Below are 25,321 nucleotides of genomic sequence, written 5' to 3' on the forward strand. Positions count from 1 at the left end.
TATGGCACCTGGCTGCACCCTGACATCCCTGTCCAGGGGGCACTAGGCCCAGCATGGCCAGCCAGGCCCACGGTGGGAATTGTCCCACTCTGCTCTGGGCTGCAGCAGCTTTGGGTGCCACAACAGTAGGAAGATCTAAAGCTATTAGAGAGCTGGGTCAGGGGAGGGTTAGGCTGGATTTCAGGAAGAGGTCCTTCCCCCAGAGGATGACTGGACACTGAACAGGCAGTGCTCACAGCACAAAGCCAGACAGAGCTCAAGAAGTGTTTGGACAACGCTCTCGGGCGCATGGTAATTCTTGGGCTGTCCTGTGCAGGGCCGGGAATTGGACTGCATGATCCTTGTGGCTCCTTTTCAGTTCAGGACATTCTATGATCTATGAAACTTCTTCCAGTGAATCTTCAGCAAGTTACAACATAGAATCAAGCCTCCATTTCCATTTATAGCCTAATTCCCTTGATCTTTCTAGCACTAAGTGGTTGCTGCTGTGTCATGCAGGCCAAGATTACAGCAGTTCTTCCAGGCAGGACTCTTCCTTGTCAGAACAGCAAGAAGACTTTGGTTTCTCCAAAGGCTACAATGAGTTAAGCAGGTGCAGCATTCCTATTTCCACACACAGATGGGAAGATGGAGCCAATTCCATGTAGATGGTGAGCTGTTTAAACAAGAAGTTCCTGTTCTGCATCAGCCTGCTGATGTGACTCCTGCCAGAGGGCATCTGCAGCCTGAGCATTGCCAGTTTCTGGCCCCGGTGCTTCCCCCCTTCCACCAGCACTGCTTGTACAAACAGGGAGAAGGCACTGCATCCCACCATCCCTCCTCTGCTCCTTCAGTCCCAGGGAAGGAGGAAATCTACACATTTATCACTCAGAGAGGCACTTTGGTGACAGTGGAAAATATTACACGCAGCCACAAAAATAGTCATGTCTCCTACACAACAACAGCATTATTTCAATGTGATGGATGGCTTAAACCAAATAAAGCTACTTTCAGAGGCAAACCTCGACCTTCAGGGCTCTTTATTAGATATGTAAAGCTTCATCCACCAGGGCTCCCAAGCAGCTGTTTAAATATGCAAAATCTTAATGAAGTCAGCAATGCTCCTGATGTGTTTCAAGCACTCTTTGCTGGATCCATGCCCATAAAACCTCTCTGCTGCCCTTAACCGTGGAGGTATTTAATGGCGCAGGTGCCACACTGGAAATGGTCACCATTCCTGTCACCCAGAGGGAGATGAGGGCATGTTTTAGGCCAAGTTCAAATAGTACTGGTTTTTCATCAGTTTCAGCAGGGCTACTTCCACTCCAAGTATTAAGACCAGCATCACAGAGTTGTGCCTCCTCCTGAAAGCTTAGTTATTGTTGGTGTATTATTTACATATTTAGCCAAGAGAAATTCACAGTGCAGAGTCTATTTTAGCCCTAGTCTTGGAAGGGGTTTGCTATAGCTGGCATTATTATATATGTGAAATTCTAGGTACACATCTGACCAAAGTACCAACAAGTATTTTCAATCTTCATGGAATACCTACTAGTGATGTTCCAAAACACCTTCCTCAGACTGCCTGTGTAGCTCATTCTTCCTTCTATTAATTCTTCCATCTCTGACCAGTGAAAACATCGACACCATTATATTTACCCAACCTCATTTGCCATCTCAGCTGGGGAGAGGCTGAGCTCAAGATGCCAGTCAGGCCTGTGGCAGTGCCTATATTGCAGTCTGGCTGTTTGGGCTGGGTCTGCAGACGCAGGAAATCCAGGCACTGCTGGCTCCTGCAATCCAGTGACACAGCTGACTGCCAGCCAACACTGCTTCAGACAAGCAGGAGATCTCTCTTGGCTCTGTTGGCCATCATTGGGATCTCCATGCTTCAAAGCAGTTGCTTAATCATGGACATCTGATGCCATCTGAGGCTGACAAGGATGTCCCTGCTCTGACTTTCAGTTCCTGACACAGAAGAGTGCCACACTCCTTGCTGTAATTCCCCAAGCACCTCTGGGATACTCTAGGAAGCTCACTGCTTATTTATTTTGGACCTTGTTGCTGTAGAAGAGTTGGTTGTGTCAAGGACCAGGGGTTTTTGCTCTTTCCTCTCAAGAGAGAGGGGCCTAGTGAGACACATTTACCACTGACATTGACACAAGTAAGAGTTGTGTTTGCTTTGAAACCAAAAATCCTGTACCAAGAGCCCCATTGCTTATGAGAGTTATTAGTCAAGCTACAGTTTTAAACCTTGTGAATTTAATACTCTATTATAAAAGATAAAGCCTAGTGGTCAGACAGTTGCAAGAAGCAGAATATTCAAAGTCAGTTATTCAAAACAACCAAAGGAAGTCCATTTTAAAGGTACTGATGAGACTATTTCTCTCAGACCACCAAGCATCTGAGACGTTCAGATATCCAGAAACAGAATAGACTGCAATTTAATTTACCTGATCTATTCAGGCTAATGTAACTGGGGTTTTAAGTAATAATTTATTGATAGACACCTATATGTGAGCACTATATAATCCCCTGAGATTGTGGCATATTTCTTCACACACAAGGGGTCAGACAGTTAAGACAATCTGAGAGCAGAGAGGATGCAAACACAATGACTTTTTCATGTGATTTTTGCAAAGCAATATAGAAAACACCAAAATAACAAGATCATCGCTTTTGTACAACAATGCAGTCACTATTCCTGGGTGTAGGACTGACCTCTGCAAAGAATTTTTGATTTGCTGTAGCTCAGTTTCTCCAGTGGAAAATGGCCACTCTGCTGCCACAAACAAGAAGAGCTGTGTGATTTCAGCTGCTGATATGTTGTCTCTGATTCTGTTCACAGCTGGTGAGGGTTGTTGGCACAGCAGACTTGTGTGGGTCAGGCAGGCATTCTGTTTTCCACACAGTGCTGGAATGCTGCTGCGCAGAGGTGGCTGCGTGGGATGGCAATCGTGGTGTTGTTGACTCTGATCTGTCCACGATGGCATCATTTGTACACAGCTGTGAAGAGAGCCCTTGTCAGGCTCATGACCATCTGGGCAGAGTCATTCCCAGAGCAGAGCCAGCCTGGCTGAATGGACAGACTGTGGGAAGAGATGTTGGGGAGCAATGCCATGGAAAGAGACCTGGGGGTCCTGGTCAATGGCCAGTTGGACATGGGCCAGCAGTGATCTGGAGCCAGAAAGGACATCCCAGCCAGCCAGGCCAGGGAGGGGATTGTCCCACTCTGCTCTGGGCTGGGGCAGCCTCACCTCGAGTGCCAGGGCAGGTCTGGGTGCCACAACATAAGATCTAAAGCTGATAGAGAGTGTCCAAAGGAGGACCACCAGGATGGGGAAGGATCTGGAGGGGAAGCCACACAAGGAGCAGCTGAGGGCACTTGGAGAAGTTTCAGCTGGAGAAGAGCAGACTGAGGTCAGAGCTCAGCAGTCTGCAGCTTCCTCACGAGGGGAAGAGGAGGGGCAAGCCCTGCTCTCTGCTCTGTGTGACCAGGGACAGGACCCGAAGGAATGGCTGGAGCTGTGTCAGGGGAGGGTCAGGGTGGGTATCAGGGAAAGGTTCTTCCCTCCGAAGGGGTGCTGGGGCACTGAACAGGCTCCCCAGGAATGGTCACAGCCCCAAGGCTGCCAGAGCTCTAGGAGTGTTTGGACAATGCTCTCAGGCACAGAGTGGGATTCTTGGGATGTCCTGTGCAGGGCCAGGAGTTGGGCTGGATGATCCTTGTGGGTCCTTTCCAACTCAGGATATCCTGTGATTCTGTGGCTATGTCAACTGCAGGGAATAAGCTGATTTTATGACAACGAAGCACAAATGGGTGGGTTACATATTACAGGACAAGGGGGCTGATCATATATCCCAAAATGCTAATGATGATATGCAAGAGATAGCCAGCCATCCCACAGCCTGGTCAAGGTGAAGACAGGTAGGAAGATGGGCGCCTTCTTACTTGAAACTAAAACCCAGGCAAAACTGATCTCTGCTTAGGTTTGATTACCAGCACAAATCTCAGGTTGAGTTCATCAAAGTTCTACGATGGGATCTGAGTACTGAGTGAAATGAGTGCTCAGATTTCCAGCAGGTCCAAGTCATGTTTAGACACAAGCTCAGCTCTCTGGGTGGGGGTCTACAGTTGCAGAAAGGAAGGTGATGAACCCAAGTGGTTTTAGCTGGAAACCACTCCAAACTAAGATCTGGAAAAGTTCTGCTTTCTACTATCTGGTTATATGAAGAATAAAATTGTGTCAAAGCAAAAAAAAAAAAAAATCTAATAGAGCTGCTGCACATTTTTCCTCTGCCTCTCCTCAGATTTTGCATCCTTGTTCAAGCTGGAAACTGGAGGGTAATTCTGATTTGGTTTGTTTTGTGGGCATTACTATGTTGGCATTTTTTGGCTTGTGTCTGCTTTCCAAATTGGGAAATTACATCAACATTTGCATTTTTATTCTTGTTTTAACCCATTCTCAGGCGCTCACCTTCAAGACAAGGACTTGAAACCCCATGTGTATTTCAAACTTTTTTTTGTCACTGGAGTTGATTTCAGTTTTTATTTTCTCTGATTGAAAGAGGACAAATAGAATAGGTATCATTTTATCAAACTCGTCTGAACCACATGTACTTAGGCAGATAAGGGCCCAGAAAGGACCATGTAGGTCTGGTTCTATCAGGATTAAAGCCTCCAGGAGGACAAACATAGGATGCAGTGTGCCAGGGGTGCTCAGAGGAGACCTCAGTCTCCTCTTCTCCAGCTGAACACACCAAGTGCCATCAGCTGCTTCTCAGTGCTTATTACCCTGTTTATAGGTGTGTGAGGTCTGATGTTGATATCTGTGTCTCTAGGAACAGAAATAATAAATTGAGTCAAGAAAGATCAGCATGAATCCCACCTCTTCCCTGTATCCTGCTGCATGACATAGTATTATCAACATTACAGGGATGTTTATCTGTGTCCAGGTACTGCTGCTCCATTTCCTTCTTTCACCTGGAGTCAATCTCTACAGCCAACCTCACCAGGACTTTAAGAGCTTTAAAATATCCCTATAAACTCTGCAGGACTGCACTGTGTGTGAACAATACAGAATGTTTCTTCTCTCGACCCCCACCAACAAGCCAGTGTTCAGGCTGCTCTTGCTCTGCTTCTCATCTCATGTAGTTTCAAAACACTTTCCTGTTCTCCCAGAGCTCCCAGGCACCTTCTTGCTCCCTTCCTGTCTGCTTGGTGAGCCTGCTGCTGTGCCAGCACTGTGTTCTCTGTGTCTGCAGCCCTATTTCTGTACACACCAGACCAAGAGAGTTCTCTAGTGCCACACCTGAATGGACAGAACCTCCCATCTGCCCCACTCCCACACATTCTGCAGATTTGGGCTGGTGCTTCCCACCAGCAGAAGGCAAACTGTGGCATAAGAGAACACCTGAATCACAAAATCATTCAAGTTGGAAAAGACCTCTGAGATCATGAAGTCCAACCGGTGACCAAACACCGGACCATGACACCCAGTGCCATGTCCAGTCTTTCCTTAAACACTTCTGAGGATGGGGACTCTATCATCACCCTGGACAGCCCCTTCCAATATTTGATCAACCTTTCAGTAAAGAAATTCTTCCTAATGTCCAATCTGAACCTCCCCTGGTGCAGCTTGAGGCTGTTTCCTCTTATCTTGTCCTTTGTTCCCTGGAACCACTTGGCTATTTCCTTCTGTCAGGGAGTTGTGCAGAGCGAGAAGGTCTCCCCCAAGCCTTCTTTTTTCCGGGCTGAGACCCTTTCCCAGCTTCCTCATCTGCTCTTCATAGGACTTGTGCTCCAGACCCTTTCCCAACTCCCCATTTCCTCCTCTGGACATGCTCCAGCCCCTCAATGCCCATCTTTCAGTGACAGGCGCAGAACTGGCCAGGGGATTTGAGATGTGGCCTCACCAGTGTCCAGTACTCAGGGACAATCACTGGTCTGATCCTGCTGGCCACACCACTGTTCATCCCAGCTCGGTGCCATTGGCCTTCTTGCCCACACGTTGCTTCTCATTTAGCCACTGTCTCCAGATCCTCCAGGCCCTTTCCCTTTCCAGCCATTCTGCCCCAGACTGGACCACTGCAGGAAGCCGTTGGGGCCAAAGTGTAGGACCCAGAACTTGGCCTGGTTGAACCTCAAGTTCTCCCCAACGACCTCAGCAGTCTAATTGTCTCCCATCTTTGCCTCCTGGAAACAGTTGATAAGAAAGATCCCTTGCTAAGGCAACATCTCTGGCCATCCAGGGAACTCTGAGTGTCCATCATCTGTGAGGACAGGCAGCACTGCTCTGGAAGGCACTGCAAAAGGCTGTCCTCTGGGAACAGAGTGCCCTCAATGACACCATCCCCAGCCAGTCAGTTTTGTGTTATCTTCAGCTGGCATCCCTTTGCCATGTGAGCTGGGGGCTTTTCCTCCCTGCCCCCAAATCCAGGGCTGTTTTAGGTTACAGTGTAAGATGTAACCAAAAGTATGTATTCTGCCACCATCTTCAGAAGCTGTTAAAGCAGGTGGGGCAGTGTTCCTTATCTCCTTCATGATTCATCCCGGATAACTCCAGGGGCTGTCTTCTGTTAATGGGCCATCCAGTCTCACTGCATGACGGATAAAATTACATCATCTCATTGTGCGATGCTCCACCCGGGGGAGGAGCCAAGCATTCCTACCTGGATAGAATCTGAGGCTTGGAACGCCATGGGCAGCCTTAACCACTGCATTCCCAGAGGACAAGAGCTACATAACCATCACCAGACCTTCAGAGGAAGACCTGACCCTTCTACAGGATCACTGCTTCAACAGAACCACATCTATCACTTAAGAGGACTGCAGACACCATTTAAAGGGACAGCTACCACTACCCTGACCCAAGTCAGTTCTGACTTGGGATCTCCCATTGGTTTGTTTTCAAATTAGCACAAGGGCTGGCTATAATTCATGCAATAGTGCCCCAAATTCTTTACCTAATTCCTGTTTTCCCCAGGGGTTGCTTCCTGTAAATAGGCTTCCTTCAGGAATAATAGCACAATGTGTACATTTCCCACCTTCTTTATGAGCCCCTTCTGCCTTTCCATATTTTTTATGCTGTTCTGATATTTCTATACTTACCTAGGTAATATCTTTTCAGAACCCATCCCCCTTCAACTCTAAATTGCTTCTCCTTTCCTTGTGCCTCTCCTTTTGCACTTAATTTTTTGTATTTTCTAATTAATCTCCCTGCAATGCTGAGATGCTAATAAAATCAGAGGGAGAAAGGATTTTTATGGGACACAGAGCTTGCTTGAAAACTAATAACCTTGCTAAAGTAGATTTAAGAGATGCTAGGTGCAGCCTTGCTCTGAATGCAAACCTTGACTCAGCACATATGCAAACAAGCTCCAAAAATAGCTTGCACTTTCCCAATTCACATGTGATGCATGTGCCATAATTCTGCACTGTGCTTTCCAAATATAGCACTCACACACTATTGGCTGGTCTAAATCCGTGGACATTTAGATTTTTCAACCCAGGCATCAAAGCACGAGGCTGCACAGCTTTTTCATAGAGGGATTTTTCTCCTGGGTGCCTCCCCCTCTATTCACAAAAATAAAGAGATTTATCCCCTCCCCTGTGGCTTAAGATCCCCGTGGCAACTGCAGAAACCCCTCGTGAGGAGAAGTGACATTAGGTGTTGGCTCAGAGGTATTTTTAGCTTCTTGCCATGCTCTCTAGCAGCTGGAAGCAAAGAGGTAACCTGTCACCTTGAAGCCAGCCAATTTCCTGGAACAGCAGCAAGGGCTCTGCAGAGCAGCAACCCAGAAACCACAGCCTGACAAGCAGGGCTTGTCTGCATGCAGATCTGAGCAAGGAGCTCAGTTAAAGACTGAATGAAAGCCTGCTGTCCTGTATTTCAGAGATGGAGACTGAATGAAGGGCTTCTCTCCTGTATTTCAGGGATGGAGACTGAATGAAGGGCTTCTCTCCTGTATTTCAGGGGAGCAGGTGAGTTTCTGGGACAGGACTGAAAAGGCAGAACACTGATCTAATCACTGGGATCAAGGCCAGGGTGGATGGGGCTCTGAGCAATCTGGGCTAGTGAGAGGTGTCTCTGTCCATGGAAGGGGGTGGAATGAGATGAACTTCAAAGCCTTTCCAACCCAAACCATTCATGATTCTGTGATGACCATTTCTTTGGAATAAAGCAGCTAGGGAGTTGGGGAGCACAACTCCAGGGCACTACAGATTCAGGGATGCCTCACAGGTTTCCACCCACACTTCAGAACATGGTTACACACCCACTGTGGTACAGGCACAGGCATAGGACAGAGCAAGAGTCTACAACCCATGAAGGGACACTGCGAATTCCTTTGAGGATTTCTGTTGCTAAAGCAAATATGGCACAGACACAGAGCAAAAGCACATAAAGTGTCCATTCAAATGCAGCCCAAAATGTACAAGAATAACTCTGTCTCGCCAGCCTTATGTCAGAGCAGGTACTGTTCTTCCTGCAGCTGTGGTGAGCAGCTCCCACATCTGCTGTCAATAGTGCAGCAGAAATGTGAGGAACATCCATACCTTCTTTCCAGTGGTCCTGCTGGGTGATCCAACACTGCTTTAATTCCATATCAGTGATCATTAGTTGTGAAACAACCTGAAGGGAGAAGAGAGATGTGATACATGAGTCTTATCACTTAGCAGACAAGGTCTTCAAGTGCCTGTAGTGGTAAGAACAGATCTGAAGCAAAGGAAAGCATACCTTCTTGGGGCTGTGCTGTGCAGGGATAAGGGCTGGCCTTGGTGAGCCTTGTGGGTTCCTTCCAGCTCAGGAGGTTCTACAATTCTGTATTCTGTGATCTATGAGGCTGATATGTCCTCCAAGCCCAAGGAAAGGAATTTAACCTGCAGGAAATCCAGGGACTGAGAGACAGCCTGGGCCAAACTCATTTGGGATCGAGACTGCAAGTACTTACTGACAGCATACTACACCTCCTTATCTAAATAGCCTGCTACTACCACTACCTTGCTTATCAAGTCCTGCTTTACACTTATTGAACTCCAGTAGCTTTGCTCCTAAAATATACTGGCACACAAATATGCTGGCATGACTCAGAGGTGGTAACATCAGTGGGGATTTTTTTGCATAGCAGCAATGTTTAAAGATAAAAATTAATGCAGCTACTCTAGGGGCAGATGGAGAAGTCAAGGAACTGGCAGCTCAAATCCCATTACCTGTGGGTATCTTTGCAAGCACTCACAGCCTCTGACCTTTCAAATCTGCTTCAGCTCATGGTGCAGATGCTTAACCCTTAAAAACAGACACTGAAGGGGAAACATCTTGAGGGTTTGCAGCATTCCTTCTATTCAGCCATCTTCACTGCAACACCAGCATCTAACACTTCATTATTCCTGAGGAAAATAGAAGGAATTTTTGCCAGAAAGGACTTAGGGGTGCTGGTGGGTGAGAGCTGGCCCTGTCCCAGCTGTGTATGCTGGGACCCAGAACCCCCCTGTGCTGGGCTGAGCCCCCAGCGTGGGCAGCAGGGGAAGGGAGGGGGGGATTCTGTCCCTCTGCCCCTCTCTGCTGAGCCCCCCCTGCAGGGCTGCATCCAGCCCTGGGCCCAGCACAGGAAGGACAGGGAGCTGCTGGAGCCAGACCAGAGCAGGGACACCAAGGGGATCAGAGGGATGGAGCAGCTCTGCTGGGAGGAAAGGCTGAGGGAATTGGGATTGTTCAGCCTGGAGAAGAGAAGGCTTTGGGGTAACCTCATTGTGGCCTTTGAGGACCTAAAGATAGCCTGCAGGAAAGATGGAGAGAGACTCTTGGCAGGGGCCTGGAGTGACAGGACAAGGGGGAATGGCTTCAAAATGAGAGAGAATAGGTTTAGATTAGACAGTAAGAAAAAATTCTTCCCTGTGAAGATGGTGAGGCCCTGGCACAGGTTGCCCGGAGAAGCTGTGGCTGCCCCATCCCTGGAAGTGTCCAAGGCCAAGTTGGATGGAGGTCTGGTCTAGTGGAAGGTATCCCTGCCCATGACAGGGGATTTAGAAATGGATGATCTTTTAGGTCCCTTCCCACCCAGCCATTCTATGGTTTTATGATTCCTATCCCTTCTGTCCCAACCCTTCAACTCCCATCAGATTTTCAGATTCCTACAAGCCACTCCCTGGGGACAGCAGGGCTCCGAACTGCTGATACTCAGTTTGCAGTGGAAGAACAGCAGTGAGCTGGAGCTGCTGACTGGGCACAGGTCACAAAGGGTGTCTGAAGGGATGTCCCCGAGACGGAGGCTCTGCTCCATCCCCATGAATAGAGTGGGTTCAGCTCTCGCTGGAACACCTCCGCTGCTCAGTGGTGCAGATGGAGCCCACAGCCCTGCTTGGCTGGCACAGACTGTGGGCTAGAGCAATGCCGAGGAGTTGGTGTGTGACAGACAGGCTGGCTCCTCCACTCCTGGGTCACCACGGAGCTCCTGGATGTCACCGTGCAGCTGGGGGGGGTGTGAGCGTGCTCTTGGCTGCCATTCTGTCCGAGGAAAGGCTGCCTCATTTATGTGGAGTTCTGAATAAATTCCCTGCTAAGCTCCCACCCATCTGCCGTGGCAGTTGTACCTTCAGAGGCAGCCAACCAGCTCAGCTGCCAGCAGCACGAAGCAGAACTGGTGCCTTTTCAGAGCATGGGGGCTGCTGCCAACAGAACTTGAAGTCAGGCAGTTTCCCTGGGGGCTTCCAAATGGTTGCACTTTGTGCAGTGGCATGAAATATAAGAAGAGGGTGAGGCACCTGCCATGAAATGCAAACCTAGGCAAAACCCCCCTGGTTTGGTTACAAATGTCAGTCTCAGGTTAGGTTCACAAAAGTTCAAAGGTCTCCTGGTAAACTTGAGATGGGCCTTTTGAGAACCAGAGCTGGATGCTGGGAAATTTAGAGCCATGAGCAGCCCTTTGAGATCAAGATATGAGTGAGGAGGCACCAAACAAAGGGGCAGGTTTGTCCAAGAGGCAGTGACTCTGTTTGGGAGGGCTGAGTGCAGCAGCTCCAGGTCACTGCTGTTCTTCCACTGCAAACTGAGTATCAGCAGTTCGGAGCCCTGCTGTCCCAAGGAGTGGCTTGTAAGAATCTGAAAATCTGATGAGAGTTGAAGGGCTGGGACAGGAGGGATAGGAATCATAAAACCATAGAATGGCTGGGTGGGAAGGGACCTAAAAGATCATCCATTTCTAAATCCCCTGTCATGGGCAGGGACACCTTCCACTAGCCCAGGCTGCTCAGAGCCCCATCCAACCTGGCCTTGGACTCCTTGGTGCAGGATGCTGTGAATGATAGCTGTTTACAAGTGTTCAGCTGGTCAAACTCATGGAAGTGAAATTGCTTGGAGGTTTATATTTGAAATAAATTCCACCAACTTGTGAAGCTTCTGGGTGTTTCCTGGGTTTAGGTAATGGATTCAGAGCAAGAGCAGCACAAAGAGTCATTCCCATGTACTGCATTATTTCCTTGACCAGCACTCAGGGTTTAAAGGTGCAAAAGTATTTACAATCTCAAGTTTTACTGAAACAAGGGAGTTTAAGTTTCTATGTCTGTGATTCTGCAGAAGGGTGGCTTACCACCTCCCACAGAGACTTTTGCTCAGCCTTCCCATGACATTCACACAAGTGGCTGATGGAGGAGGTGCTCCACATGTGTCCAAGGTCTGTAAAATCAATGTTCAAAGGCACAGCTGAGCTAGTTCAGCCCAAGGAACAAATCCATGGGCAGGAATTGTCCTCTTGGGCAGTGTAGTCTACAGCAGAAAGTATAGAAGAGATATTGGCTTAAGCATCCATGAAAATATTAAATTCAGACATCATCTCTCACATTTGTGAGGGGATCAGAGCATGACATGGGCAAATACTACATTCAGCTGATGTGTGATTATCCTCTGTGAAGGTGGAGAGGCCCTGGCATAGGCTGGCCAGAGAAGTTGTGGCTGCCCCATCCCTGGAAGTGTCCAAGGCCAGGCTGGATGGGGCTCTGAGCAGCCTGGGATAGTGGATGGGCCCATGGCAGGGGGGTTCAGCCACATGATCATGGATGTCCCTTCAAGCCAGGCCATTCTGTGATTTCTATGGAGCCACCAGAGCTCAGTGATAAATCTTCCCTTGCAGACAAATGCTCCCCCACATCAACTACTTTGACTGACATGAGTGGAGCAGTGCCAGCTTACACCAGCAGTACATCTGCTCCCACATCTTTACATAACTGTTCCAGAACTGCCCCCCCCCCCTTTTTTTACCTCCTCCCCACAGGTAAAAAGAAGCTGTGATTATGCTGGATTCATTCGAGAAATTCCACCAAAATTGATGACACCATGATAATTATTACCAATATTTGCTGCTGTTCATATTTTAAGCCCTTTAAACTTTTTCCCCATGTTTCTTTCAAAGCTGGGCTGTTAAATTTATTCCCAATATAAAAGGCAAGGGGAAAAAAAAACTTTGTAAAAACATTAAACATGCTGCAAGACTTGGGCCAAACCTGATTTACAGTCACTCTAGATGATCTAATAATGTACAGATCAGGTTCATGCAGCAGTGAGCAATTTGACGGTCAGACCAACAGTGTTTCAGAAAAGGGGAAAGCCACGAGGCAAGAAAAAGATGCTCTGTGGAAATGAAACACTTCACAGTGGGGCTCTGCTTGCAAAATCATTTTTCACCCTCAACATTAATGTTTATCTGTTCTAAAGCATCACCTATGGTAAATGCCAGGCATGTTTACTATTGGCACTGTGTTGACATCACCCTAGAGAAAATAACAATGGTCTGGCAGCCTGCAAAGTCTTTTTAAAAATAGACTGTGAAGCCCCTGAGAAAACGACAGGCTCTAAAAATAAGACTAGAGATGAGGAAGGCAAAAAAAAAAAAAAGAGAAAAAAAAAAGCTTTCCTGATGCTAAAGCTCAGGGTCAGCTCCAAAATGTGAGGTTCCTTCAAGGACACATAATGAATGCATTGCAGTGCTCTGCAATGAATGAAAGCTCCCTCCCTGAGGTTTTCCTGTGCCGCACTGGTCTCTCAATGAGGGGAGAAGAGGGAAAAGGCACAATTTTAGCAAATCCAAGTAGGTACAATTTAGGGTTTCCCCTCCTTCCTACCCCTGACCAGCCCTTGATAAAAATGTCTCCCAGAAGTGGTGTGGATCTCCCTTTGCTTCTCCCTCCACACACACGCCTGCCTCTGTTCTCCAATGGCAGTGTTCCTTCTCATAAACAGATTTTGTGAGCACATCTTTGCTGCACTGGCACAGAGACAGACCTCAGGAGCCTGAGAAAATCATTGTAATAACCCAAATAATTGCAAGTAAGCATCCCAGATTCTTGGTTATTCGTGATGCATCAAGCTGGACACCCCATTTTCAACTTTCATGCCCAAATATCAGGATAAGGCATGAGGCTTCTGCAGGAGTTTAGACCCTCTTTTTGGCCCACAACACTGGTAATTTTTAGTATCATTCTCTTATAGAATGAGAAAATATGAAATATTTTATGAAATAAAACCAGAGCCCTCCAGTGGCCAAAAGCACACCAGTAACCTTGCTGGAGGATAACCAGAGATGGACTCCAAGTTAGCTGCTCTACTTTAACATGGCACCAGCCAACAACTGGTTTGAGAAGGACTGGACAGCTGCAGTCAGTGGGATGTACTGGGACAGACACACGTGAGGACCGTGGGATCCCATGGGTTAAAACCCTGGCATCACTAGTGGAGAAGACACCAATGAAAACAGGAAGCCACTTAAAATGGCCATGGTCACCTGCTGGGAATAACTTGATTTCCCTAAAAAAGTGGCAGGGGAGGAAGAGGCTAGCCTGAGTTTTTGACAGGAATGCAATGGAAAGGCAAGCCATGGGCACAGCCACAGGTCAGGCACTCCAGAAATGCCACTCTGCTGCCTTAGAGGACAGCTGTGAACCTCCAAGGAATTCTCTCCCTGCAAGGGAGGCACCAAATTCAGGCAAAGGAAGTTGTGCCTGTGTTATAGGCAGCTGCCTTACAAACAACTACTCGGTGTAGATGCTTTGTTTCCTCGGTCAGTTGCCTAAATGTAAAGAAACCTCTTCTTTCTCCAGTTCTTTGTTATTTATCAAGGAGTGGATTCAGCAGAAGCTGAGCCTTGTGTGTGTGTGTGTGTGTGTGTGTGTGTGTGTGTGTGTCATTCAGAGTCTCAGGATCTCCTAATCGTGGATCCTGAAGGTGTAACAGCACTTTCCTTTAGGGATTATCCTATTGCTGTGACCCTCCTTGCCAGGTGCTCTCTGTTGCAAAATTAAGCAGGTTTTCTTATCTAGGGTTTCCTTCCTTTAACTTTGATTACTCCAGTTTTGATTTTTTTTCCCCAAAACCACAAGGAAATTGAGTAACCTCTGGAATAATGGAAGTGCCATGCAGTGTCCTGATTGTTAGTGCCCTCCTCACAGGGTGAGTACACTCAACAGCAGATCCAGGCTGCTCTGGGTTTCTCCAGCTGAGGAATGCCATGGCAGAGTCTTCCCTCACAGGCTGCATAAACCTCAACTCTGCCCCAGCTCTCTTTGCTGCTGGGACAAACTCTCCAGAGGAACCGGAAACTTTACCAAGCGTGGAGCAGATTTTCCCCACAGGGTTCCAGTCGCATTTCCCTGCCCACTCATAGATGCTGAGAGTGAAGGAGTGCACCATTCCACAGAGCTTCTCAACACCAGGATGATATTCCTAGCTGGCACAGTGGGCTGGCGCTTTTTGATGCCAGGGAGAAGATTAAACTTTCAGCTTATGTTAAATATTCTCTCATGGACCTTCAAAAGCAAGCTGCATTCAGAGATGGCATTAAAAAAACCAACCCAAGACATAAGTATGAGCTGAATTATTCTCCAGAAACCTCAATATATTTAAAATGGGGAAACAATAGAAAATAATGGGAAAATCTCTAGAAATGCAGTTTTGCAGAGTCATGAGCCTGGTATGGCTTTCTACAGATGAAAACCTGAGAGCCAGAAGATTAGTCAGAAAATTCGTTTGTCCATTCCATTCTTTTCTTCTTTGCCACCACAGGCGTCTTGGTCCTCAGACATCAGTGAGCAAAAGTAAGGATTTTTTTCCCCCAGCAGCCCTATCCACAAATGGCTTTAAAATTATCACTTCTATTCTGGGAGGGGTACCACAAAAGGAAAAAAAAATAACTTTCACTCTGCCACAATCCATCAACAGAATGAAAGGGGAGTCTGCATTTGGAAGAACTCAAGGAAGTATTTGACAGTGTTATTAAGAAAAAAGGAGAAGATCAAACAGGTGAAAAAGAAGAAGGAACTGTGGAAGAAATTTTGAAAGATTACAGAGGTACAGCTGGACAAACTTCCTATGGGTGAAAAAGCACTCCAATGGCCTAGAAAAAGAATGTTCAGGTGTGTTATATACTGCTTTGAGATCAAGATGACAGGGAGGAGAAATGACCAGAATTTAGCCAAGAGAGCAATAGTGTCTTCAAATACCGTAAAACAAACTGTCTCCATGCAAACTGGAGATACTCTGGTTTTATACAGCAGAATTTACCGCAATCGAGAAAATAAATCAGTGTTTTACAGCTTGTTTACCATGCATGGAGCCAGTCAATCCAGCTTAATGACTTGCAGGACACAAGCTCTAGAGACTTCTGGCTGCATTATTCAACACTGATATACAGCCCTCAGAACAGCAGAAACAGGTCCTTATGCCAGCAGCATACAGATGACATCCAGGTGGGCAGGTACAACATTGAGAAACAGTCAGGAAATCCTTGGTTTAGCAAGGAGGGTCACATTAATTTATCATCACAGAATCATAGAATGGTTTGGGTTGGAAAGGGATCCTAAAGATCATCCAGTTCCAACCCCCTGCCATGGACAGGGACACCTTCCACTATCCCAGGTTTCCCGGAGCCCCATCCAACCTGGCCTTGGACACTTCCAGGGATGGGACAGCCACAGCTGCTCTGGGCACCCTGTGCCAGGGCCTCACCACCCTCACAGGGAACAATTTCTTCCCAATATCCAATCTAAACCTCCTCTCTGTCAGTGTGACCCCATTCCCCCTTGTCCTGTCACTCCAGGCCCTTGTCCAGAGTCTCTCTTCATCCTTCCTGTAGGTTCCCTTCAGGCACGGCAAGGCCACTTCATTGTGGTCACCCCAAAGCCTTCTCTTCTCCAGGCTGAACAATCCCAATTCCCTCAGCCTTTCCTCCCAGCAGAGCTGCTCCATCCCTCTGATCCCCTTGGTGCCCTGCTCTGGCCTGGCTCCAGCAGCTCCATCCCAGAGCACAGCCTTTTGGCCTGGGATCCTTTTGCTGCATTCCTGACCACCCCATGCGAGAAAAGTTATCTCCAGTATCTGGAGGGAATTGTTTGGAGACATTTTTTCCTGGTATGTATCCCATTCTCACTACTGTAGCCTTTAAAAGAAAGACAAAGAGTGAAAAGACAGTCCCAGAATGTATCCTGCACGTGTTGGATGGGAATGCTGGAGAGTGACTATACCATGACAGAACTCTGCCATGAGTCTGCCAAGAGGAGTACAAATTCTTTGATTACCAGCAAAGAAGTCTGTGTTGCTCCAATTGCCAGATTAAGCACCTTTGTCAGTTTAACCATCCCCAAAAGATGCAAATCAGACTGTAACAGGATAACCATCCCCATCACAGTCCTCTACAACTGAGACACTGCTGAGCAGGCAATGTTACTAGAGAGGAATTTTTTTCCCTGCATCCACCCCCGTTGGAGGATTTGTGGTGACACTGTCAGACTCAGCAGCAGCATTGCTGGTGTGTTTGATGCAGCCAAGTTTGGCCAGGGTAAGAAAATGCTTTAAGCCCTGCTTGGCCTGACTTTTGTAGTCAGAAAGTAGTGGTTTCTTGTTAGTTCCTTGAGAAGGTCATCACAGCATTGGGCTCTGCCCTGTCTGAAATGGTTTGATTTTTCTGGAGGAGTTAAACCACACCTGGATCCCCACGCAAGGCCCCCATTGCCATTCACCTCAGCAATGAGTCCTGCAGTAAATGTTGAGTGCTCTGCTCCCTCTGACTCTACAATGTTAACTGGAATCAAGACCACATCTCTGGCTTGCACCAGATCCCAGCTATCCAACCAGAACAAAATCTAGACATATCCCACCAGCACCTTCTCTAAGCCTCTATATATGTCCTTCTCTCTCCCACACCAGTTTTTCCAGCCTCTCTCACAACAGGATGTGACGGCTTCATCAGTTCTACCTCCTAGGAACCAGCCACTTTCTGATGCAGAGAAAGCTGCAGCTTTGACATACAGGCAGCTCATCAGCTCCATTTGCTGTCACTCACTGCTTCAATTTTTGTGCACGTGATTCTATTCACTGAACTCCCACTGAAATCTAAAAGAAAAATTTTAGATGTACTTAAACATCTACTCCCTTTATTCCTCTCAAAGATATTCCCTTCTCCTAGCAATTGATTTCCAGAAAAGCAGAGATTAAGGAGCTGTTTCTTACAAGCTAGCAACAGTTTTAGTATCCTCTAGTGGCACAAAATGGGATTTCAGTCACTAAACCTCATGCCAGCAAATATCCTCCCTCCCCTGAATCTGCTTTCCTGTGCTCCATAGTATCCCCCACAATCCCAGATTCAGGATAACTTCAGCTGTGTAGCCATAAGAAAAGAAAATAAGAGCCTTTTGACACAAGATGTGTTAAGACATGAAGGCTCTCTGCTGTCTTGCTCTATAGAAGCCTCAGCCATGTCCGTGTTTGAGGCTTTTAACAAGAATGTTTGTGTTCAAACAGCTGTGTGAGCATGGGACCAAAGACTTGTCACACACCATAACAAAGGCATCTGCTGCTGCTGCCACTACCCCAAGGAAAAAAGACAGCTCCACCATGGCACCAATGTCAGAGCAGGGCTTTGGTAACAGATTTAGAGAATCACAGAATCAGCCAAGTTAGAAAACACCTCATAGATCATCATCTCCAACCTATGACCTAACACCACCTTATCAGCTAAACCATGCCACAAGTGCCACATCCAGTGTTTTTTAAACACCTGGTCCATGGAGTCATCCCATCCTTCACTGATAAGAGGAGCAAAGACTTTGGCGAAAAGAAGCGAAGAGCATCTGCTGCCAAATCTCTAAGCTGCACACCTGTCTAAAAGATGGCATCATACCTAACAATGAAAAAGAGTTGACAGTATAACAGTACTGTCATTATTTTATTTTATTTTAATACATACCTCCAAGATTAACAGTAATTTTAAAATTCTATGATGCCATGTGATAGAATACTTCCAGTTTGAAAAAAAGAGAGGATTTTTTAGTTTCCTTTCAGAGAAACTTTAGGTGACACTGCTCTCCCATGAGAAGCTTGGTGACAAATCATGGTGGAACAGCCCTTGGCCCTCTGCAGTTCTGTGCACTTCACATATGGGGAACATTCCTACATTTCCTGCATTTCCTTGTCCACAGAGAGCTTTCAGTCATCCAAAAGCATCTGCCTTAGTGTTGGCAAAGTCAGCTCTGTAATAATCCAGGTTCCAGAAGCTGAGTGGAAAATGAGAACCTTTCTTTACCTCTTTTTTTTTGCATCATCCTGTAACCTTTAAATTGGAACAGCACCTCTGCTATTGAATTCAACAGGAGATTCCGTACAGTTTTTTAATGAGACTCATTATCTGGGGAGTATGTCTGCCATCAATTTTAAAGCCTTAAAAGATTGCTGTGATCATGTATTGTACTTAGAAAAGGGAGCAGTGGAATCTCAACCTACTGGTAGAGCAGCTCTGTAAGGCAGCTAGGAATTCTCCCAGTGTCAGCCTTGCACCTTCCCTGTCCTCTAAATGTGCAAGTTAGTATACACAAGTTAAAATCCACTCTTCACTGTGTTAAAACTGGCTGGATGGCCAGGCCCAGGAAGTGGTGGTGAATGGAGTTATATCCAGGTAGTGGCCAGTACATCCAGAGGTGTTCCCTGGGCCAGTTCTCTTTAAATGACAACCTGGACAGGGGGATTGAGTGCACCCTCAGTCATTTCTCAGATGACACCCAGCTGGGTGGGAGTGTGGATCTGCTGGAGGGCAGGAAGGCTCTGCAGAGGGATCTGGACAGGCTGGATCCATGGGCCCAGGCCAGTGCTCTGAGGGTCAGCAAGGCCAAGGGCCCGGTCCTGCCTTGGGTCACAGCAACCCCCTGCAGCTCCAGGCTGGGGCAGAGGGGCTGGAAAGCTGGGAAAGGCCCCAAGGTGTTGTAGAATCCTCTGATACCATAGAGTTTTCCCCACCTAGGCTGATAGAGAAGACTTAACCCATGATGCACTGCAGCACTGCTGCCAATCTACATCAGATTATCTCCCCTGTTGGCCAGCTGACACTGTCCACCCCAATTATTCATCCCTCATCCGCCCTACAGGTTGCTGCCCTTTGCCCTGCCCTTTGCCCACCCCTGTGCTCTCAGGTCCTTGGTCACTGACCCCATACTCGAGTTGTGCAGACCACAGGGTTTTTGTCTTCTGTCTCTGGTTCCTTTTGCATGGGGGGGTGCAATAAAACCCTCACTGAAATACATAATGCAAAGATCCTTCCTGTCTTTCCTCCACTGAGCGATCTGTGGCACGTAGTCTCCATCCCTTGAGGTGTTCAAGAAACGACTGGACATGGCACTCAGTGCTCTGGGCTGAGTGACAAGGTGGTGTTTGGTCACAGGTTAGACTCAATGATCCTAAAGGTCTTTTCCAACCTGAATGATTCTGTTATCCAATGATTCTATGATTCTAAGGTGGTATCCTAATGGAATAACCTTAGCAGGCAAACACCCCACACTTCCATCAACAAAGGAAGAGAGAAAAATCTAGAGACTGTCCTAGAGGCAATGTGTAGGGGCAAGTATTGACACACCTGAAACAGCCCTGCAGAGGGAAAGAAAAAAAAAAAAAAAAAAATTAATCAGGCTGTGTGGAACAGCCTGGAACAGCTTATTCCTGAATGGATCCAGCGCCCTCTGCTGGAACGCTGTACTCATGCCAGCCCAGCCAGGGAGGAGAGAACGGAATATAGGTGTGTCATGGAAGGGTCAGAGCTGGGAACAGGCACTTAGGAGGGAGAAAGTTCAAGGGATATAACGCCGTGCAAAGGCTATTAATGAGGGGAAAAGAAAGCACTACACAATAGGTGATGAGGGGGGAAACTTGCTCTGGGGGGTACCCAGAGGGGGATGGATGGACAAAGGGATTTGGGGCTGTCTCAGCTCGCTTCACAGCAAAGACCAGACCCCAAAATTTGGACTCTACAGCAGAGGAGAATTTGGAATGTCAAGTTTAGTAAATCATCATCAGAAATCTCTGGCATGCCTGAGAATGGTGCCAATCTTTTCTGCAAGCACAGGTGAAATCAGTGATATGGATGAAGGGCACTGCCTGCACAGTCTCTGGGGAAGGTTCCACCTCCATCTGTGCTGTTCAACTCACTGCAGCCACTTTCCCAGCAAGTCAAGTTCCATGATGTCCCCTCATGTCCCAACAACAACACTGCGCAGCAGACGTAAGGCAAGCTATCCTTGCAAACTTCTCGAGGCCTCTGGCTTCAGGGATACTCACAGGAGGGGCAGATCAGCAGATGCTGGAATGGCTATCCCCACTTCTAGGGATGCACAGGACAAAGGTATCAGTGAGACTCAGCCCTTTACAGCACAGTGTATTTGTACCTCTGACGCCTGGGGCTGCCTCCAGTCTGGAACTGCAGCTTGGTCAGGAGTGTGGGTGGATGAAAAGCCCTGGGAGCTTTCTTCCCTCCTTCTCTGATGCCCAGGTTTGATTCCTACATGGACATATAAACAAACGGCAGGACTGTACGGGGCTTGCAGAGCAATCAGAAGTCACAAAGTGAGCAGCTGCAGGAGGCAAACAGCACCTGGTTGATTTGGAAGGAGCTACAGCTACACATCGCTATATAACAAGTTTAGGATAGGAAGTGACTTCCTGAAACACAGTCTCAAAACCTACTGGAAAGGGTGAATTTTTCCAGTAATAAACAAGGAAATTATTCCTCTATGAGTATGCAAATTGCTACTCAGCAAATGGCCTGGGCTATGGGAAGCTGTTAATGTGCACAAAATCGATACCCAGACAGTTTGTCTGCTCCATTCAAAGGCAAACACAGCAGCCACAGTAGCTTGGATTGGTCTGGGGTATGGAATATAATTTCCCCCTTAGGAAAGAGAGACTGCTGTGCAGACCTGATGGTTTCACCAAGAACCTCAACACTTCACACAGATTTGACCATGTCACAAAGAGAAATAGACACAGGGTTGTCACATTTCTCTGGTGAGAACATCACCTCTTCCTTATTAATGAGCTTCAGACTCTCACTCTTGTGACTACTTTCTCCTTTTCCAGGAGTGGATATCTGCTGCCTACAATAAATTTGAAAATTAGGGATGAACTCCACATAGTGCAGTCAATGTCCATCAAGCTATGGTTCAAGACTCTTTAAGGGTCTGTGGACAAGTTTTAAGGAGCCCATAAAGGTCACTAAGAAAAAATAATTGGTTGTCAGCATTTACTGTATTGCTATTCTCATCCCCAGCAACAATATTTATAGTATCTGCAAATAAAAGACTGGGAAACAATTATTTTACTCAGAGATTGGGAAAAGTCAGGTATAGATCTCTCCAAAGGGTCAGAGCTATATAACACCAGTTAATACCATTAACTGTAGAATCTGAGCTGATTTTGATCTAGACATAAGTTACCTGTTTCTGCCAAACTTTTGCATGAATAATAAAGTCTAAAGAATGACCACAAGCAGACCACCTAAAGCTAGAAGCTGACTGTTTCCCATTTTTAACCATTCCAGGATTTTCTCTTTTGATCCCACGACTGGACATTTCCCTCTAAAAATCTTCTGACCTAACCAAGGAGACTCACCATGACCACTGTGCTTGTTTATCTCTCCAAAGAAATCAGTGTCCTAAAGAAAAACCTTCCATAACAGAAATTATGGTGACTTTTATGAAGGATATTTTTTGTGTTTATCAGGTATTCATTGATTCAAGTCCTTGTTGTACAATTAACTGTCCTCCTACAGAAGTTAAATTTACCAGACTGCAGTACCCTAGATACACCTATGGAAACTGTTTTAAAGAAAGTCACCACCTTTGATATTCTGCAGACTTCAGGCAACAATGGAGGATTAAGTGAATGAAGTGCTGTACATAATTCCACAATTTCCCTTGGAAGTAATGAATTTCACTCAGTTCTGATGATCTGTCAGCATTCAGTCTGTCTGCAACACAGTTTCTGCCACAGTTATTCAATAGAAGAGATGCTACTCTGTCTTTGATTTCATTTCTTCTAATTCAATGACTCCCCAAATTGTATTCTCTACTGGGATCACTTCTAGTACTAGTACTAGTTTACTTCTAGGAAAATCATTTTAACAGCCCAATTATGACAGCAAATACAAATGCTGTATTCAAAATTAATACATGTATACTCCTCCCTGCTGCTCCTTCTTCCTGACATTTCCTTTATACCTGTATTGCCACAAATGCAGTTTAATACTCTGTGGGCCCTTATGGCAGATGCAGCTCAACTGGTCAGCGTTGCACAGCTTATGCCTTCATAATTCACTCTCTAAAAACCTTCTCCCAAACTTACCCTAAGCCGGATTGGTTTAATAACCCTCTTTATCTTATCTGCAGTATGTCAGACTGAAGAGGGTGTCACAAAATTTAACACCACGCACGGGACTGAAAAAATGTCAGATTCCTGGGTCTCACAGACACAGCCCTGGAGTGGCCTCACCTTTTGCTGGAGCTCCCTAAATCCCAGATTTCAGAAGGAAGCCATGAAATGAGTATTTACAAGAGTGAAGATCAGGGCTGTGCTTGCAGCCTGACCAGAAATGCCTTTATCTCCATCACCCATTTACAGTTCTGATGAGTGACCACATGCAGCAGCCTGAGGCCAGTGAGATGACCACCCCTTCCTTTAGATCTTTGCTACCTGCTAGATAAAAAAGACATTTTCATAGGAAAAAAAAATAATAGAAGCATTTTGAGTTTTACTTAATAAATACAAAAGGAGAAGAGGTGATGGTGATAGGGAGATAAAGGGGTTTGCATCATTGTAACCCAAATATGATTGATTTTTTGGAGTGAAGAGATAATTTATGTGATGTTGCCTGGATATTATACATCTACCTGTAGTTGCAAGCAATCTCAATTCTACACACGTTGCTGCAGGTTTGGAGCACTGCTGGTGCAGGCTGGCAGTGATGGGGTCTGTAAGGATGGGATCCAAAACACAGCTCCTCGGTGGCATTTGTGCCACTCACTTTAGTGCAGTGGGGTTTGGGACAGCAACTTCCCTCCAGAGGGGAGTGAAGAATCATCTGGGCTGGATGAAGAAGGGAAAGGGATGAAGTAAAGTAAGCAAGTGTAGTTTGAAATGTGACAGCTGAGAGAACAAAAGACTTTGTAAAACAAGGAAAATACGTGGATTAACTCAAATGTGCAAATGTATTCAAAGCAGTGAGGGCTTTGGGTGAGGGACAGGGAGCAGACAAGCACATGTACTTACCAGTAACAATGCTGCCACAGTGGTGGGGGAGAAGAAAAAGAAAACAAATTTGTGTGGGAACCATTGCCCTTCAGCAAGACACAGACTCCTGCATCCAGTGGGAAAATGAAGCTTTTTCCTTGACTGTTATCTCCTTGCTCTCTTCCAGTGTGACTGTGAGGCAGACACATGGAAAAATGCCACGTACATGGGCTTACCTTTGTTGCTCCTGAGTCCAGAAGCAAGCAAAAGCCAAGTGAGGAGTAATTTGGAGATTGCCACTGAGCACATGCAGTGCCCACGATTGAGCAGGACAGGTCTTATGGAAGGTGGTAACACTCTGTGGAGTGCCCAGGTTGGCTCTGTTTAGTCTTGGTATCCAACCAGACACAGGATGTGGGAGATGCAAAAGCATCTTCACCAACTTCATCTTTCCTTGAGCAAGGGCTGGAATGGAGTCAGACACATCCCTCACCACCACTACACTGATCTCCAGCCAGGAGTTCACTCCAACCTGATGGCAAGCAGAGCTGTCATAGCACAGAGGGACCACCCCTGCAGGACCAGCAGGGGGACATGCCAAATTATCTTCACATCTTTCCCTGTGGGAGGAGCTCATTGCAGCACTGCAGCACCCACCTCTGAGGAAGGTGAAATTCTGCAAGGGGATGTGGACTGTGCTAAAAAAGCTGCAGACCTGTATTAACTCCACATTAAACATTTAATATGAACACAGTAAAGTCCAAGAGGGCAACTAGCCTTTTTGACATAAAACCCCCCACACAGCACTTTAAAAAATACTGATTTTATTCATGTCTAACCTATTCAACAGTGGATCACACCGGCAGGAACAACAACAAATATCGCAGTACAGGGTTTCACCAGGTTCTCACTAATGACAATGATTGCTGTTCAAAGCTCACTCAAGTGCCATTGCCCTGGTACACTTCCAAGCCCAATAACCTCATTTCCCACTGTGTGTGGGGTCGTCTGCAGAGAATTTGTGTTCTCAAAGCCTGAATGCAGCAAACATCCTGAAGCACAGCCCAGCTAAAAATTCCCTATACCTCATTTATTCTTTATTTGAAAGGGTTCAAGTTTTCAGTGAAACAAACAAAAAAGCCCCCACCATCAACAATTTCTCAGAAATATTGGGACCTGGCTGTATAAATTAGGTCCAGCAAGGGAGCTGGAATTACTTATCTCACCACATGACCTGGCCTGCAAATTCCAGCTGTTTTCCTCGGAATGATGCATCAGAGCAAGGTTTCACACCAAAAGCAAAGCATGCCCGTCAATATCATGCCTGCTGATGGTGGGCACACAGTATGGCCCAAGGTTTCTGCCCCATGGATTTCCCCAGGATATTGACACTTTTCCAAAGGTAACCTGAACCTATGTTGACTCTGAAGACAACTGCCCTTGCAAGAAGGGTCCATGGCAGCTCTGGTCACTCATGGTGAGCCACATGGCCTTGACACACAGATCAGGATAAAGAAACTTGGAGGATTCCCACAGCTGGCCTGCACTGAGAGATAGAGCAGGTCCCTTGGGATTGTGGAATGCATTTTGCCTCCCAATGACTGCGGGGTCACTTCCACAACCAGAACTACTCAGAAGAGCTGCACCAGAAGCAGTCTCCATCTGGCAGCTCAGGGTTTCTCTAAGCCCAGTCCTACAAGCCTGTGGGAGCCACAAGTAGTCAGGAAGCTCCTCAGAGATACAGACCCTTAGCCAGCAGCACAAAGATGTAGTGAAGTCCCAGAGCTGCCAAATCACAGAGAGCTCCCTCCCAC

General features: G+C 46.7%; 1 protein-coding gene across 1 annotated transcript in view; it reads right to left on the minus strand.

Moving 5' to 3' along the window:
* Positions 1-2,912: 2,912 nt before the first annotated feature.
* Positions 2,913-25,321, minus strand: part of LOC102043815 (potassium voltage-gated channel subfamily A member 6) — a gene marked incomplete at its 5' end in the record, with an annotated part of 53,108 nt that continues 30,699 nt past the window's right edge. The window contains 4 exons of the mRNA XM_014309406.2: positions 2,913-2,985; positions 8,537-8,612; positions 20,669-20,781; positions 23,168-23,363. The remainder of the gene's footprint in view (positions 2,986-8,536; positions 8,613-20,668; positions 20,782-23,167; positions 23,364-25,321) is intronic.

The sequence above is a fragment of the Geospiza fortis genome, unplaced genomic scaffold, assembly GCF_000277835.1.
Source record: "Geospiza fortis unplaced genomic scaffold, GeoFor_1.0 scaffold164, whole genome shotgun sequence".
NCBI classification, from domain to species: Eukaryota; Metazoa; Chordata; class Aves; order Passeriformes; family Thraupidae; genus Geospiza; species Geospiza fortis.